Source organism: Pan paniscus, chromosome 1 (genome assembly GCF_029289425.2).
Source record: "Pan paniscus chromosome 1, NHGRI_mPanPan1-v2.0_pri, whole genome shotgun sequence".
Lineage (NCBI taxonomy): Eukaryota > Metazoa > Chordata > Mammalia > Primates > Hominidae > Pan > Pan paniscus.
Genome location: NC_073249.2, coordinates 34,580,731 through 34,599,275, shown reverse-complemented (window position 1 = coordinate 34,599,275; position 18,545 = coordinate 34,580,731).

Genomic DNA, 18,545 nt, shown 5'->3' with positions numbered 1-18,545 from the left:
TTTGAATCCAATCTTTTTCACAGCTGTCATTTTAGAGTAATGAAGATCTGCTGTCACCTGGAGTCACATTTATAGGAGTGCCCACCCAGCCTTCCCGTCTCATCACCCTCATTCCCATGGGGGAATGCAGTTGAACATTGCAACTGAAGGCCTTGGAGAATAACATCTTAAATTTCTAAGGGATCACTGAATATGGTCTTGACAATATACTGCAAAGAGACATAGGTAGATGGAATGAGACTGGATGTAGTTGGCTAAAAAGATACAAAAAAGTGGGATCAAAGACAATAGGTTTGGTTTTGATAAATGAAATCACTTGTGTAAGTCTAGAGAAAACAAATTTTGATTTGAACTCAAGACTTTGACTCCAAAGCCTTTACCTACCACAAAATGCTATACATCCTGATGCTATTAGGGTTCTTTGTTGTTGACTGATATTTAACATTTTAAAATGGGCAATTTCTAAATGCTGTTCAAAGTCTTGGTTAACCTTTTAAATCATGAGATGTACTTCTCTGTCATGTTTCTTTGTTCATACTTTCCTAGCTATAACTAGGTAAAAGAGGTCATCCTGCCTTTTATCTATTAACAGTGAGTTCCCAGGTGCAGTTGTTGCTCAGGACAGCACTGAGTTAGTGTGAATTCATGATTGTAGATCATCTAAATGTGTCAAGCACTGTGCTAAATGGTGGGATAGGGTACTGACGATTTAGGTGTGTGGTGGGGAGGAAACCCTGAAAATGAAAAAAAGGGCTGCTGTGCATCATGTGACTAAAGAGGATGATGCTATGAACTCTACTTGAGGGCACCATGAAAGACTTTCCAAAGAAGTGACATTTCAGCTGGGTTTTGAGGGGCGAATAGGAGTTTGTGTGTATCAGAATAACCTGAGCTCTGGTCATGCAGTGAGGTAATATCACAATCTAGTGGAAAGAACATTGGTCAGGAAACCCTTGCTTCTGTGTTGACTTATACAAGCGTACCTCATTTTATGCATTTCACTTTATTGTGCTTTGCAGATATTGCATTTTCTGCAAATTGGTTTGTGACAAATGAACAAGTCCCTCAGTACCATTTTTCCAACAACAGATGCCTAATTCAGGTCTCTGTGTCATATTTTGGTAATTCTTGCAATATATCAAAGTTTTTCATTATTATTGTATCTGTGATCTTTGATATTACTATTGTAAGTTTTGTGAGCTGCCACAAGACAGTGAACTTAATTGATAAATGTTGTGTGTGTTCTGACTGCTCCACTGACTGACTGAATACTTTTCTCTCTCTCTCTCTTTGGGCCTCCCTATTTTCTCAGACACAACAATATTGACATTAGGCCAATTAATAACTCTCCAATGGCCTCTAAGTGTCAAGTGAGAGAAATAGTCACATATCGTTCTTTAAATCAAAAGCTAGAAATGCTTAAGCTTGGTGAGGAAGGCCTGTCAGAAGCTGAGATAGGCCAATAGCAAGGCCTCTTGTGCCATACAGTCAGCTATGCTGTGAATGCAAAGGAAGAGTTCTTGAAAAAAATTAAAAGAGCTACTTCAGTGGACACAAATTATAAGAAAGCAAAACAGTCTTATTGCTGATTTGAAGAAAGTTTTAGTGGTCTGGATAGAAGATCAAACCAGCCACAACATTCCCTTAAGCAAAAGCCCAGTCCAGTCTTGACTCTAACTTTCTTCAACTCTATGAAGCGTGAGAAAGGTGAGAGAGCTGCAGAAGAAAAGTTGGAAGCTAACAGAGTTTTTGTTCTTGAGATTTAAAGAAAGAAGTCGTCTCCATAACACAAAAGTACAACGTGAAGCAACAAGGGCTGATGTACAAGCTGCAGCATTATTTAGAAGATCTAGCTAAGATCATTGATGAAGGTAGCTATATTAAACAACAAATTTTCAATGTAAATAAAACAGCCTTCTATTGGAAGGGGATCTAGGACTTTCATAGCTAGAGAGGAGAAGTCAATGCCTGGCTTCAAAGCTTAAAAGAACAGGCTGACTCTTGTTAAGGGCTAATGAAGCTGGTGACTTTAAGTTGGAGCCAGTACTTACTAGCCATTCTGAAAATTCCAGGGCCCTTTAGAATTATGGTAAATCTACTCTGCCTATGCTCTGGAAATGGAACAACAAAGCTTGGATGACAGCACATCTTTTTATAGATTTGTTTAGTGAATATTTTAAGCCCACTGTTGAGACCTACTGCTGAGAAAAAAATATTTCTTCTAAAAGATTACTGCTCATTGACAATGCAACTGTTCACCAAAGAGCTCTGCTGGAGATGCACAAGAGGATGAATGTTGCATTCATGCCTACTAACACAACATCCGTTCTGCAGCTCATGGATCATGGAAAAATTTTGACTTTCAAGTCTTATTATTTAAGATATTCATTTCATAAGCTGCCATAGATAATGATTCCTCTGATGGATCTGGGCAGAAGAAATTGAAAACCTTCTGGAAAGGATTCACCATTCCAGATGCCATTAAGAACATTCATAATTCATGGGAGGAGGTCTAAATGTCAACATTAACAGGAGTTTGGAAGAAGTTGATTCCAACCCTCAAGAATGACTTTGAGGAGTTCAAGACTTCAGTGGAGAAAGTAACTACAGATGTGGTGAAAACAGCGAGAGAAATAGAATTAAAACGGAGCCTGCAGATGGGACTGAATTGCCACAATCTCATGAGAAAACATGAATGGATGAGGAGTTGCTTATTATGGATGAACAAAGAAAGCAGTTTCTTAAGATGGACCCAACTGCTGGTGAAGATACTGTGAACAATGACAACAAAGTGTCTAGAATATTCAGCTGAGTTGATAAAGCAGTGGCTGAGTTTGAGAGGATTGACACCAATTTTGAAAGAAATTTTTCTGTGGGTAAAATGCTATAAAACCTTGTCACATGCTATAGAGAAATCTTTTGTGACAAGAAAAGTCAATTGACGTTGCCAACCTAGTTGTTGTCTTATTTTAAGAAATTGACACAGCCATCCGAAAATTCAGCAGCCACCACCCAGGTCAACCATCGACACTGAGGTAAAACCCTCCACCAGCAAACAGGTTATGACTTGCCGAAGGCTTAGATGATTTCAGCATTTTTTTTTTAGCAATAAAGCATATTTAATTAAGGTATGTACACTTTTTAGACATAATGCTGTTGCACACCTAATAGACTACACTATAATGTAAACGTAACTTTTTTTTTTTTTTTTTTTTTTTTGGAGACGGAGTTTTGCTCTTGTTGACCAGGCTGGAGTGCAATGGCATGATCTCAGCTCACTGCAACCTCCGCCTCCTGGGTTCAAGCGATTCTCCTGCTTCAGCCTCCCGAGTAGCTAGGATTGCAGGCATGCACCACCACGCCCAGCTAATTTTGTATTTTTAGTAGAGATGGGGTTTCTCCATGTTGGTCAGGCTGGTCTCAAACTCCCGACCTCAGGTGATCCACCCGTCTTGGCCTCCCAAAGTGCTGGGATTATAGGCATGAGCCACCGCACCTGGCCAATGTAGACATAACTTTCATGTGCACTGGAAAACAAAAAAATTCATGTGACTCACTTTATTGCAATATTTGCTTTATTGCAGTGGTCTGGGATTGAACCTACAATATCTCGAGGCATGCCTGTATGCTGTAACTTTTGGATAAGTGATTTAGCCAAAATGCCTCTATAATTATAGTATTTGTGCAGAAAATTTAAAAAAATAAAAAATTATGGACAAATGTAAGGGGATCATTTGTTCAGCATTTCCATCCTTAGTTCTTTCGCAAAAGAGTTTATGACCATGTATATTTGAAACTCACATTACCTCCCTTACTCCTCTGGATCTCCAATACTACCTGCCATTAAAAGTCATCCCTTTTCTCTCAATAAATCATTTCAAAGTTGATTCTCACTAGAGGTGAAACTGAACTACTATCTCACTATTGTTTCCACATGCTCATTGAGGAAACAATATTTGAAAAAATTAAACACCTCTTTGAGACCCCAGTATATGTGCAACCTTGTAGTATGTACTATGAGTACATAAAGATGCTATGTTCTGCCCATTTTCTTGGGAATTCACAATCTAAAAGAGATCATGAACTCTGACACAGGCAGACAAGAATACATTTAGGAAATCTGTGATTTACTAGTGACGGGCAGATGTGCATATGAGCAGCACTCTCACAGAAATCAAACTTTAAATGAAAAGTAGTGATAGGTGGCAATGAAAGGCAGCGATAACATGAGGTCAGTAAAGTGCTATCTTATTTATGCTGCACTTTCTCATATGTTGTCTCATATGGTCCTCACAATAAACTCGGTATGAAGGAAGGCAGGTATCATCTTATTTTGTGGGTGAGAAACTCAGACTCAAGGAAACCAACTCACCTCCCCAGAGTTTATAATAGTTAATTGGAGAACTGGAATTGATTTCTAAATTCAGTCATTTTTACGTGGCGGCAACTGGCTGAACACAGATTTTGGAGACTGGAGGTGGGAAAGAATGGAACTGAGAGAAAAGTTTTTGACATGACTTCTATTTTTAAAGAATTCGTGCATGACCTCTAGGTTGGTTGATTTTGGGGTAGGGAGTAGAGGTGAAACTGAACTACTATCTCACTAGTCTCATGGATTAACCAATAGGTGGCACCAGGTCCTAATGCAAACCTTTTCTCCTTAAAGCTATAGCACAGGCTACTGACCTTCCTTGAGCACTTGATAATTAAATTAGACAGATTAAAGTAGGAATCATAACCCTGCTTCCTGCTTCCTGAGATATTTAGGGTCTGCTTTCTTGTGCACTTCAAATCAGTAAACAAAGAATATAAGGTAGGCATGAGAAAGTGGAAGGCATGAGGACTTGGAACATACTGACTTAGAATCAGCCATTTAGAGCTGAATACTTTTGGCCAAGCAATTTAACCCCTCTGAAGTCCAGCTCCTCACCTCTAAAGTAGTGACCAGTGCCTTCCTTTCACAACGGTTCTTGCTAAGATTAGTTGTAATGTATACACCATGACTGGCACATAATAATTGTTCAGCAAATGGTAGCTATATTTATCTGTATCTAGAAGATAGGTAAGGAAGCCATGTGTATACCTTAATGTAACTCTAGATCCTCTTTTTTTTTTTTTTTTAAGGAAAGACATTTTCAAGTAGGAGATCTGATGTCTGCTATTGCTGGGGTATTATTCTTGTAACTGAAACATTTAGAAGAAGATTCTTTCATGAAGAGGGGTCAAGGGGGATAGCATTTCATGGTAGAAAGGAAATAGAGATGGTCTTGGATTATGCTATGAGAATTTTGATCCTCTTTCTCAGAAACAACATTATTTTGTCAAAAGTTCCAATAGGCAATGGGCCAATACATACATATTAGGTATATAGTTGATTATTCTGCATTTTTGAGATACAAAATATAGATCCTCTCACTTCAACAATTTATAGTTTAATAGAGGAAAGAGGAATAATACCCTGAAACAACTGAAAATGATAGTAGACTATGACTATGTATATATTTAATTGCTAAATGATATAGTTGTGTAGAATTAAAGTTAGTTTTTTATTTCCTGTTTATCTAATCTAACTGCTCATTTCTGTGATGTTTGAAATGGCTGGTTATCAGAGTAATTTTTGGGGAATCATAGCCAGCTTCTCAATAAATAACCCAACAGACAATAATAAATGAAATCCACAGAGGTCGAAAGTCAAGAGGTTCCCTTGCAATAATTGTCTTTTCATTCAGCAGAGCAGGTCACCCTCAGCAAGTAGAGTCTTGTGAATCTGCGTGTTAGTTCAGTTCTTTCAGGTTGCAAAATAAGAGAGATGTCAGTTCACCCAAGGAGAAAAAACCTTGATATAAGTTTACAAAGAAAGGAAATAAACAATGGGAAACTTTCTCAGAAGGCTTCATGGAGCCTGGAAGCTTATTCCAGTACAATATGGTTCATGCAGTCCTGTTCTCTCATGCCCCCTCTGTAAGAGGAGTTTTTTGATTCCTTCTCCTGTTGGACAAATGTGGACACTCTGCTTCTTTTGCTCCTACCATCATCAAATAACTGCCTGTGGTTTCCTCATTTTTTCCTTCTTTCAATATCAACATTTCTGCTAACTTGTTGGTTGTACTCATGCCTTCTGTAAGCTTCTGAATGGCTTCTTTTTATCATTTTTCTCTGTCTCTTCTTTCCAACAACCCTCTGTCTGATGACTCTTTTAGTGTCAAATAGAGGATTTGATTGTGTCAAAATATAGCATTCTCCTGGGTCACTTATCACCAGATAAGCTTCAGGTGAACTACTTTGATCACCTTACATCAGGTTTTCTTTCCTACTTTATTTACTTCCAAGGCGTTAGGGCTGCATAGTTCAGTGCATGGAGATGTAGATGTCAGGAAACTTTCAGAAGTGAGTTACGGCCATGGTAGCCATTTGAGGATCCTCAGGAAGGGTCAGTATATTTACAGCCATATTTCATGGTGTTCCCAAAGGGCTGCATAGACTAAGTACTGTACAAGAAATAAGAAATTAATGTTTTTGCCTGAGGTTCTCTATGTAAGCTGTGGGAACTGTGTCCATGTGTATAGATTTTTATTTCTGCTGTAACGAATGACTATGAACTTGGTGGATTAAAGCACCAAAACTTTGTTATTTTACAGTTCTGCAGGTCAGAATCCTCCCATGAGTATCAATGGATAGAAATCTAATTGTCAGCAGGGCTGAATTCTTTTATGGAGGCTCTAGGGGAGGTTCTGTTTCCAGGATCATTGACAGAGTTCAAGTCCTTGTCATTGGAGGATTGAGGACTTGTTTCCTTGCTGTTTGTCAGCTGAGGGTTATTCCCAGTGTCTAGAGTCTGCCTGTATTCCTTGGCTTGTGGCCTCTTTCTCCATCTTCAAAGGCAGCAACAGTGGGTCAAGTTGCTGTCAAGCTCCAGATCTCTCCTGCTTCTTCTTCGCTCTTCCCATCTCCCTGACTGACCCTTTTGCCTTTTTCTTCGCTCTTAAAGGCCCATGTAATTAGAGTGGGCCTATGAGGATATTCTAGGTTAATCTCCCATTCTTCAAGCAGTAATCACATATGCAAAGTCCCTCTTGCCATGAAAGATAATGTAAGTCACAGGTTCTGGGGACTGGGATATGGACATCTTTGAGGGAGGAGGTGACATTATTTTGCCTACTACACCATTTTTTGACGTGTGCTTGTCTTGACCATGGCAAATATAAATTCTTCAGAATCTATCTCAATTTTCACATTCTTGTGGAGCATTCCCCAAATATTCTTGGCAATGCAGATCATTTCTTCCATTAACTTCCTATGGCACTTATTGGTTCTGCCACATTTTGTCACATGATCTTGAGTACTCTTTATGATTTTTGCTAATCTGAGTATATATTTTGTCATTCTGTCATTTCCTCCATGAGATTGTGAGTTCCTGAGGCAATTCATGCATCTTTTGTATTCCTCACAGCATTTACCAACTGCTGTATACATCCAAGCTGTTCAATACTATTTTAAATATTATATAAGAGGCAGTCTTTGGGGGAAGGAAGTATAGTGGAGGTTCTGTCCTAGGATGACAATCACTTCATTGATCTACTTATCTCTAAAACAGAGCTGCCAAAGGATTCTTTTAATATACTTTCAAATTCCCCTTTTCTACTCTGGCAGTCAAAATTGATTAGAATTTAAACCATTCCAGCAAGATCTTTCAGACATAGTAAAATCCCTCCCCTTGGATTTTATTGTTCTTTTGTATGAAGAAATCTTAAATAGACAATTCAGGTAAGGTTAGGATTCAGAAACCCTCTTGGACAAAGATCACATATCATAATTTCACTAAATTCAAGTCTTCTGAGTCAAGCTTGATGCCTAGATTTTATTACTCCTCTTCTTTTCTAAAGTTCAAAGAGAATGTCTATAAAGACAAGACCAGAGGTAAAAATATATGTGTTATCAAAGGGTTGGACAGTAGTCTATTAATCTGTTTCTAGGATTGCCCATTGAGAAAGGATCTTGGGACCCGTGCAATCCTGGTGTACCCACTCACTTGTGGATGGAAAGCTGGAGGAGGATGAGCATGGCAAAGCAGGCCTCTCTTCACTTATATTCTGGACGAGGAAGCCAGGGTTCCTCCCAGACATCGAAGGCAGACAGCCCGTGGTGAGCGAGTGGCCAAGGAGTCTGTCTTGATGTTGAGCAGCTCCCTGGTTAAGTGACCCAGTCTCTTTAGTCACTATGTGACTTTGAAACTCAGAGAAGATATTCCTCCTCCCAAAGAAGAATGGAAAACGAGGAGAGAGACTGAATGTTTTATTCCCACGGCTATACTGGAAATGTAACAAAACTCCCCTCTCCTCTGAGAACACATGAGGGTGAGCTTAAACACTAACTCATATCCTTCCCTTCAGAAAGTAAACTTATTAAGAGCCGCTTATGTAACAGTCACCAAATTGGGCTTTTCTCACATATTTCCTCCTCTTCACAAAAATCTTGTGGGCAGACATCACCAGTACATGCTTTGATCTCTAGAGGTCATTTCCTGTCTACTCCCTCTCATCACCCCTCAGAAGAGGTCCTCTGACATGGCTTAAGGATACAAGGCGGCCATTGGGCTAAGTGTGGGGGTTTCGTTAGTGAAATCATGTCTTCCATGTGCAGTTCCTTTTTCGTGTTTGTAGTTCCTTTTACTTTGTTTTTTGGAACCTCTTTCACCACAGAATTCTTCTCCTTTAAAACCTGTTTCCAACATAGCAGGATATTGTAAGAGACAATTTCCAATGTCTTTTTAAAACCTATTTAATTTTAGGTTTACAGAAAAGTTGCGAAAATAGTATCTAGTTTACATGTGCCTTTCACCAAGCTTCTCCTGATGTTAACAACTTATCAAACCAAAGGACAGCGATCGAAACCAATGGTCAAAGCTAATAAAATAAGACATAATAACATGTTGGTTGAACCATCAAAAAAAAAAACAAAAAAGAAATTAACATTGGTACAATTCTATTAACTCAGCTACAGGCCTTGCTCAAATTTCACTCATTTTCTTTTTTCCTTTTCCCCTAACGGCCTTTTTCTGTTCCAAGATTCTATCTAGGACTTCCCTTGAACTTAGTCTTATCTCGTTAGTCTTCCTCTACTGTGATAGTTCCACATTATTCCTGTGTCTCATGATCTTGATACTTTTGATGAGTACCACTTAGTTATTTTTATAGACTATCTCTCAATTTGGGCTTGTCTGGCGTTTTCCCATGATTAGATTGAGGTCGTGCATTTTTTATGGGAATGCTGGTGAGAATACCATAGGTGATGCTGTGTCCTCTTCAGTGCATCATATCAGGGAGTGAGATGTCCTATTATTGGTGATGTTAATTTAGATTACTTGGTTTAGATGTTACCCGCTGCATTTCAACTGTTAAGTTATTTTTACATAAGAAATGAATAGAGGGGAAGATGCTTTAAAAGTACATGAGTATCTTATTTTCCCTTGAGCTTGTGCCCACTAATTTTAGCATCCATTCATAGATTTTTCTCTAACAGCTATTACTGTAGTGCTTACTTAACAGCAAGTTTTATTTCCCCCTCTTCTTTTACATTTATGAATTGGAATTCTTTTGTAAAGAAGAGATCTCCCATATCTCCAATTTATGTATTTATTCAAATGTTTATTTGTACCCGTAGGGACTCATTTATTTTGTGACTTGTAATCCAATATTATCATTATTATTATTTGCTCAAATTGTTCCAGCGTTGGCCATTGGTGTTCCTTCCAGTTGGCTCTCTCTGGCTTGCCTCATAGCATCTCACACACATAGCAGGGGCAGGAAGGAAGATAGCTTGTTGTTATGGGCTGAATGGACACTCTCCCTCAAAAAAATTCATATGTTGAAGTCTTAACTCCTATTACCTCAGAATGTGACTCTTTTTTGAAATACAGTCTTTATAGAGATGATTAAAGTGAGGTCGTTAGGATGGGCCCTAATATGATGTAACTTTTATTTTTGTAGGAAGAGGAAATTTAGACACAGACCTGAACAAAGGGAAGATGATGTGAAGACAGAGGGAGAAGATAGCCATCTAGAAGCCAAGGAGAGAGACCTGGAAAAACAGATCCACCCCCCATGGCCCTTAGAAGGAACCAATCCAACTGATGCCTTGATTTTGGTCTTTTAGCCTCCAGAACTGTGAGAAAATAAATGTCTGTTGTTTAATCTAGTCTGTGGTACTTTGTTAGGGCAGTCCTAGCAAAGTAATGCACTTGTCTAGAGAAAATATTACTTTCATTAAGACACCAGCCTTACTGATTAATTAGTGGTCGGAATTTCTTTGCAAATGCCACTCCTGAGAGAGATATTTTAGACCAATTTGAACATATTCCGAGCCTCAATATTGCTGCCACTGTCAGCCAATACACGAGTAGCAAAACTGATATCTTCAAACCACATCCTCAGGGATGCTAGAAATGTGACTTTGTTTTTCTATAATTCAACTTTATCTCTCTCGAGCCTCATTTCTGCTCAGTGGCAGAAAATTTACCCATTTTATTCTAGTTTTGATTAAGTCTTTCAGATTAAGTCCATTTTGGGGCTTTTTTCTTCTCCTTCTTCTTCCCAGGGAAAGAAGTTTCGTGGGGCCCAACAGCATGGCCTGGGGACAGCTGTGGGGCAGCACACCTGCTGAGGAGTGCAATCCACAGTTGCGTTCTCTGCTGAGGTGGCATGTCACCACTGGAGTCTGGTGGCATGGCCCAACCCTTTCCACTTAGATGTCCACCTGTCACAACTGCAAGACTTGTTCAGGATCTACTGGGTATCTCTTTCTCTCCTGAGCCCTCTTCCATGGCCCTTTGCAGATGCCCTCCAACTTTATTATCCTATGATGCTACGTTGCTGCTGGAGAACCAGGAAGGCTTCCTTAGAACTTATCTGCCCCAGATACCCCATACAACCACTTCTACTACACTCCCACAGGTCCAGAGACCATATCAGACTTCCTCACTCATTGCTTCTGCTTCTCTCAGCCTCGCCTGTCTTTTGTTCCCTCCTTTGCTCTAATGACAAGCTTTGCAGGGCTCTGACTGAGTTCCCAAAGGTGATTCGCCTAATACCCTATGCCTGGCCAGGGCCTCTCTGTTGACATGAAAATGTGGAATTCTGTGAAATTCTACTTGGCCCCATAAATTTACAACTTGGAAGAACTGGGTAGTTAGTGCTGCCTGCAGTAAGGCTTTTACTAATATGATACAGGAACTGATGGGTAATGGATATGTTTGTTTTCCATCCTCCTCCCTCTACTCTTTCTAACAGGCAGTCTTGAGATCCATTTTATCTGACTTCTCAGAGACTGATTCAGAAAGATGCAGCAATTCGTCATGTTTTACTGTGGCCAGCTTGACAATGCATCACCATTTCCTTCCCTGCCTTACTCCCCTAGTCCCTCACTCTTGCTTCTTTTCACTCCCTAGAAAGTAGTAGCAAGTAGACCTTTTTAAGACTCTGCTTCCCCCCTGCCGCTTTTTTTTTCAAGCTAAGAAAAGGACTTTGCCTCTCTTTATAGGGTCCAATTGGAAATGAACCTAGTACTCCTTTGCTCTCCGAATGCCAGAATTATCTGAAGAGAAGAATTTTTACATCTTTCCCCATGCTCTAAGACCTGATCCTGGGTAGGAGATCAAGGGTTCAGAGCCTTTAAAGGCTGAAGTTTCCCCCCAAGGTCATTACATATGAAACTTCCTTATCATTTCCAGTATCATGTTCCACTCTATGTATGTTTCCATAATCTAACCATTGATGGGTACATTTTTCTATTGCAAATAATATGGCAGCAAATATCCTTGAACAATTGTACATTTGATAGACATTTTCCAGCTGATCTTCATGTTGTCTGTACTATCTCCCATTGTCTCTACTCCCATCAGCAACATATGAGGTGGTTTGTTTCCTTCAGTTTCACCAGTGTGGAGGACTATAAAACGTTTTGATATTTGCCAATTTGATAAAGAATGGCATTTAATTTTCATTTAAATATTACTTCTCTTTTTTTCTGCCTCAGATTGGGCATCTTTTCCTGTATTTAAGAGTTATTTATAGTTTTTGTAGCTTATATGTTCCTGTTCTTTGTACATTCTTCCTTGGTTTGTCTGTGTTATTGATTCTTCTGAGGTCATTAAAAAGGAAATTATTCCTTTGTCTACAATAGGAGTTTCAAATAGCTTTTCCTGTGATTTTCCATTTGTATTTTGACTTTGATTATGGTGGATTTTACTGTATAGAATTTTTTGTTATTATTAGTTTATCGATGGTTTCATTTGCCATATTAAAATATCAGTGAATATTTAAAACTGTAAATAATAGCAAAATAGGTTTTTTTCTTTTCTGCCCTACCAGCACTGGAAGCAGGAGGCAGTATCACTTTTTCTTGCAGACTTTACCTTATATAATTTTTGCAGAAGTTTGTCAGAGTGGATTTGAAGTGATGTCTATTCAGTTTTAATAAAAGAAAAACTCTCTATTGTCCCAACTTACAGACCTACTAGTATCTTGTATATTCCTTCAAAACTTTGGACACGTTTTCTAAAAAAGAAAGAAGCAAAATGAACACTGTGGAACAGTCCCTTGATCAATGTTTTGGTAAAACCATTTCACTGTTAGTAACTGCTATCTTCTTCTTCATTGCCCAAGTAAAAACACAAGAGTAATATAGAAGAAAAAGATGATATAGATATTTTTGCTTTTATTTCTTGACAAACATCAATGAAATAGAAAAGAATATTATCTAGAACATATTTTAACATTTGTAACATGTTTTCAAAGTCTTGCTTGTAACACATTTTCAAAACTTCTAGTATATAATGCCACTGGCATTAGAATTATCTTACAAAGCGAATTTCATTTCTAAATGTTGCAAAGTTGCTTCCCTTCCTACTAGCATAAATTTAAATAATCTGACAAGGCCATTTAATTATTGGATGCATGCTCTCTTCCATACCTCAAGTAACCTCTTCTATGTTGATGACATTGTTTATTGTTAGGGAACAAGAATAGTCTTAAGATATCTGAGCCTGTGGGTTCATTATTGTCAATAAGATTGGCTTAACTTCAGCTATACTAAAGCTAAATTTATAATCTTGGTTGGAAGTTTCTCCAAATTTAAATGAATGCACCCCTACAGCCATCCTTTAACAGAATTTAGCAAAATAACAAAAGAAAAAAAATCCATTTGGCAGCGCAACACATTCATTGGGAAACTAACACACCCTCTCTGAAAACATTTAAATCAAGATGGTCCAACCTGCGGCCCATGGGCCACATGCAGCCCAGGATAGCTTTGAATGCAGCCCAATACAAATTCATAAACTTTCTTAAAACATTATGAGATTACTTTTTGCAATTTTTTTAAAGCTTATCAGCTATTGTTAGTGTTAGTGTATTTTATGTGTGGCCCAAGACAATTCTTCTTCTTCCAATGTGACCCAGGGAAGTCAAAAGATTGGACTTCCTGAATTTTAAACCCATACATTGTTTATTATTTGCTGTTCGTTAGAGATCCTTGAACTCTTCTGAAGATCAACTGGATTTCCTAATGAAGCTGCAGGAGCTATCTGCCTTAGGAGACCAGGAGGGGGTCAATCAAAACTGCTTGTTTATTTTCCTTTACAAATATTGGTCCTCACACAATTTTGTTTTCTGCCCCTTAATAGCATTTTGTGTGTGTATGTGTGTTTGTGTGTGAGATATTCTTTAATCCAGATACTTTTCTTTCTCATAAGACTTATGCAAAATAAACATCCGTCAAGGTCATGAAAGACAAGGCAAGACTGAGAAAATTTGAAAGGACTGGAGGCAACTGAAGAGAAATCACTCCTGAATGCAATATGGACCCTGGAGCAGATAAAGGACATTAGTGAAAAACAGGTGAATTTTTCATGAAGTCTGCAGCTTACTTAGCAACGCAATCCCAAAGTTACTCTCCTGTTCATTTTCCCCCAGTTTTAATGAGGTATAATTGGTATACTGAAAACTGTGCATACTTAATATATACAATTTAGACATGTGCATACACTCATGTTACCATTACGATAATCCAGGTAATAAATTTATCACCTCCAAAAGTTTCATTGTAATCCTCCCTCCTTTTTTCTTTTTGGTGAGAATACTTAATATGAGATTTATCATCTTGATGAATTTTTAGGTACTATATATATATATACATGTATATATATGTATGTGTATATATATATATATGTATATATACTTTTTTTTTTTTTTGGTGAGATGGAGTTCTGCTCTTGTTTCCCAGGCTGGAGTGCAATGGCGCGATCTCGGCTCACTGCAACCTCCACCTCCCAGGTTCAAGCGATTCTCCTGCCTCAGCCTCCTGAGTAGCTGGGATCAGAAGCATGTGTCAGCACACTCGGCTAATTTTGTATTTTTAGTATGTTGGTCAGGCTGGTCTCGAACTCCCAACCTCAGGTGATCTGCCTGCCTTGGCCTCCCAAAGTGCTGGGATTACAGGCGTGAGCCATCGTGCCTGGCCCACAATATCTTATTTTTAACCCTAGGCACTATGTTGTACAGCAGGTCCCTGGAACTTACTCGTCTAGCTGTAACTTTATACCTATTGAATGACAACTTGACATATTACTCTCTTCCCATCTCCTGGTAACCACTATTCTATTGTTTACTTCTATACCTTTGACTATTTTAGATGCCTCATATAAGAGAAATCATGCAGTATTTGTTCTTCTGTGACTGACTTATCCCACTAATGTCTTCCAGTCCATCCATGTTGTCACAAATGGTAGGATTCCCTTCCGTTTTAAGGCTGAATAATATTCCATTGAATGTATGTATCACATTTCTTTATCCATTTATCTGTCAATGGACACTTGGGGTTTTTCCATACTTTGGCTATTGTTCATGCTGCAATGAACATAGGAGTACGGATATCTCTTCAAGATTTTACTTCCAATTTTCTTGGATATATGCCCAGAAGTGACACTGCTGGACCATGTGGTAGTTCTATTTTTAATTTCTTGAGGAACTGCCATACTGTCTTCCATGGCTTCACCATTTGGCATTCCCACCAATAGTGTGCAGTGGTTCCATTTTTTTAATAGTCTCACCAGTGTTTGTTATCTCTCATTTTTTTGATAATAGCCATCCTAACAGAGGTGAGGTGATATCTTATGTGCTTTTTGTTCCATAAGTTATTGGGGTACAGGTGGTATTTGGTTACAAGAGTAAGTTCTTTAGTGATGATTTGTGAGATTTTGGTGTACCCATCACCCGAGCAGTATACACTCCACCATATTTGTAGTCTTCTATCCCTCATCCCCCTCCCAGTCTTTCCCTCAAGTCCCCAAAGTCCATTGCATCATTCTTAAGCCTTTGTGTCCTCATAGCTCAGCTCCCACATATTAGTGAGAACATACAGTATTTCATTTTCAATTCCTGAGTTACTTCACTTAGAATAATAGTTTCCAATCTCATCCAGGTCATTGCAAATGCTGTTAATTCATTCGTTTTTATGGCTGTGTAGTATTCCATCATATATATATATATAATTCCACTAATGTATATGTTAATATATAATACACATATGTATATATTATATATAATGTATATTATTCCACTAATGTGTGTGTGTATGTATATATATACTTATTCCACTAATGTATATACAATGTGATATATAGTGAATTGTGCTGCTATAAACATGTGTGTGCAAGTATCTTTTGTGAACGACTTCCTTTCCTCTGGGTAGATACCCAGTAGTGGGATTGCTTTATCAAATGGTTGTTCTACTTTTACTTCTTTAAGGAATCTTCCCACTGTTTTCCATAGTGGCTGTACTAGTTTACATTCCCACCAGCAATGTAGAAGTGTTCCTTGTTCATGCATCCATGCCAGCACCTATAGTTTTTTTATTTTTTTGAATATGGTCATTCTTGCAGGAGTGAGGTGGTATTGCATTGTGGTTTTGATTTGCATTTTTCTGATCACTAGTGATGTTGAGCTTTTTTTCATATGTTTGTTAGCCATTTGTATATCTTCTTTTGTGAATTTTCTATTCATGTCCTTAGCCCACTTTTTGTTGGGATCGTTTGTTTTTTTCTTACTGATTTGTTTGAGTTCATTGTAGATTCTGAGTATAAGTCCTTTGTAAGATATATAGACTGCAAAAGTTTTCTCCCATTCTGTGGGTTGTCTGTTTACTCTGCTGACTGTTTCTTTTGCCATGCAAAAGCTCTTTAGTTTAATTAGGTCCCAGCTATTTATCTTTGTTTTTATTGCATTTGCTTTTGGGTTCTTGGTCATGAAATCCTTGCCTAAGCCAATGTCTACAAGGGTTTCTCCAATGTTATCTTCTAGAATTTTTATAGTTTCAGGTCTTAGGCTTATGTCCTTAATTCATCTTGAGTTGATTTTTGTATAAGGTGAGAGATGCAGATCTAGTTTCATTCCTCTACATGTGGTTAGCCAATTATCCCAGCACCATTTGTTGAAAAGGTGCTTTCCCCACTTTATGTTTTTGTTTGCTTTGTTGAAGATCAGTTGGCTGTAAGCATTTGGCTTTGTTTCTGGGTTCTCTATTCTGCTCCGTTGGTCTATGTGCCTATTTTTGTACCAGTGCCATCCTCTTTTGGTGACTGTGTCCTTACAGCATAGTTTGAAATCAGGTAGCGTGATGCCTCCAGATTTGTTCTTTTTGCTTAGTCTTGCTGTGGCTATGCAGGCTCTTTTTTGGTTCTATATGAATTTTAAAATTGTTTTTTCTAATTTTGTGAAGAATGATGGTGATATTTGACAGCGATCGCTTTGAATTTGTAGATTGCTTTTGGCAGTATGATCATTTTCACAATATTGATTCTATCTATGAGCATGGGATGTGTTTCCATTTGTTTGTGTCATCTATGATTTCTTTCAGCAGTGTTTTGTAGTTTTCCTTGTAGAGGTCTTTCAACTCCTTGGTTAAGTATATTACTAACTATTTTATTTTGTTTGCAGCTATTGTAAAAGGTGTTGAGTTCTTGATTTGATTCTGTGCTTAGTTGCTATTGGTCTATAGAAGAGCTACTGATTTGTGTACATTATTCTTGTATAGAAGAGATACTGACTTGTGTACTGGAAACTTTGCTGAATTATTTTTAACAGTTCTAGGAGCCTTCTGGAGGAGTCCTTAGGGTTTTCAAGGTAAACAATCATATCATCAGCAAATAGTGACAGTTTGACTTCCTGTTTACCAATTTGGGTGCCCTTTATTTCTTTCTCTTGTCTGATTTCTCTGGCTAGGACTTCCAGTACTATGTTGAAGAGGAGTGGTGATAGTGGGCATCCTTGTCTTGTTCTAGTTCTCAGAGGGAATGCTTTCAACTTTTCCCCATGCAGTATTATGTTGGCAGTGGGTTTGTCATAGATGGCTTTTATTACATTAAGTTATGTCCCTTGTATGCTGATTTTGCTGAGAGTTTTAATCATAAAGCGATGCTGGATTTTGTCAAATGCCTTTTCTGCATCTATTGAAATGATCGTGTGATTTTTGTTTTCAATTCTGTTTATGTGGTGTATCACATTTATTGACTTGCAGATGTTAAACCATCCCTGCATCCCTGGTATGAAACCCACTTGATCATGGGGGATTATCTTTTTGATATGTTGTTGGATTTGTTTAGCAAGTATTTTGTTAAGGATTTTAGCATCTATGGTCATCAAGGATATCAGTCTGTAGTTTTCTTTTTGGTTATGTCCTTTCCTGGTTTTGGTATTAGGGTGAACTAGAGGGTTCCTTCTTTATCTTGTGGAATGGTGTCAAAAGGATTGGTACCAATTCTTCTTTGAATGTCTGGCAGAATTCTGCTGTGAATCCCTCTGGTCCTGGACTTTTTGTGTTGCTAATTTTTAAATTACCACTTCAATCTCACTGCTTGTTATTGGTCTGTTCAGGGTATCTAATTCTTCCTGATTTAAGCCAGGAGGGTTGTATTTTTCCAGGAATTTATCCATCTCTTCTAGGTTTTCTAGTTTATGTGCATAAAGGTATTCATAGCAGCCTTGAATGATCTTTTATATTTCAGTGGTGTCAGTTGTAATATCTCCTGTTTCATTTCTTAGTGAAGTTATTTGGATTTTCTCTCTTTTTTTCTTGGTTAATCTTGCCAATGGTCTATCAATTTTATTTATCTTTTCAAAGAACCAGCTTTTTGTTTCGTTTATCTTTTGTATTTTTTTTTTGTTTCCATTTCATTTAGTTCTGCTCTGTTCTTGGTTATTTCCTTTCTTCTGTGGGATTTGGGTTTGGTTTGTTCTTGTTTCTCTAGTTCCTTGAGGCGTGACCTTAGAGTATCAGTTTGTGCTGTTTCAGTCTTTTTGACGTAGGCATTTAGGACTATGAACTTTCCTCTCAGCACCACCTTTGCTGTATCCCAGAGGTTTTGATAGGTTGTGCCATTATCGTTGTTCAGTCTGAAGAATTTTTAAGTTTCCATCTTGATTTCGTTTTTGACCCAATGCTCATTCAGGAGCAGGTTATTTAATTTCTGTGTATTTGCATCGTTTTGAAGATTC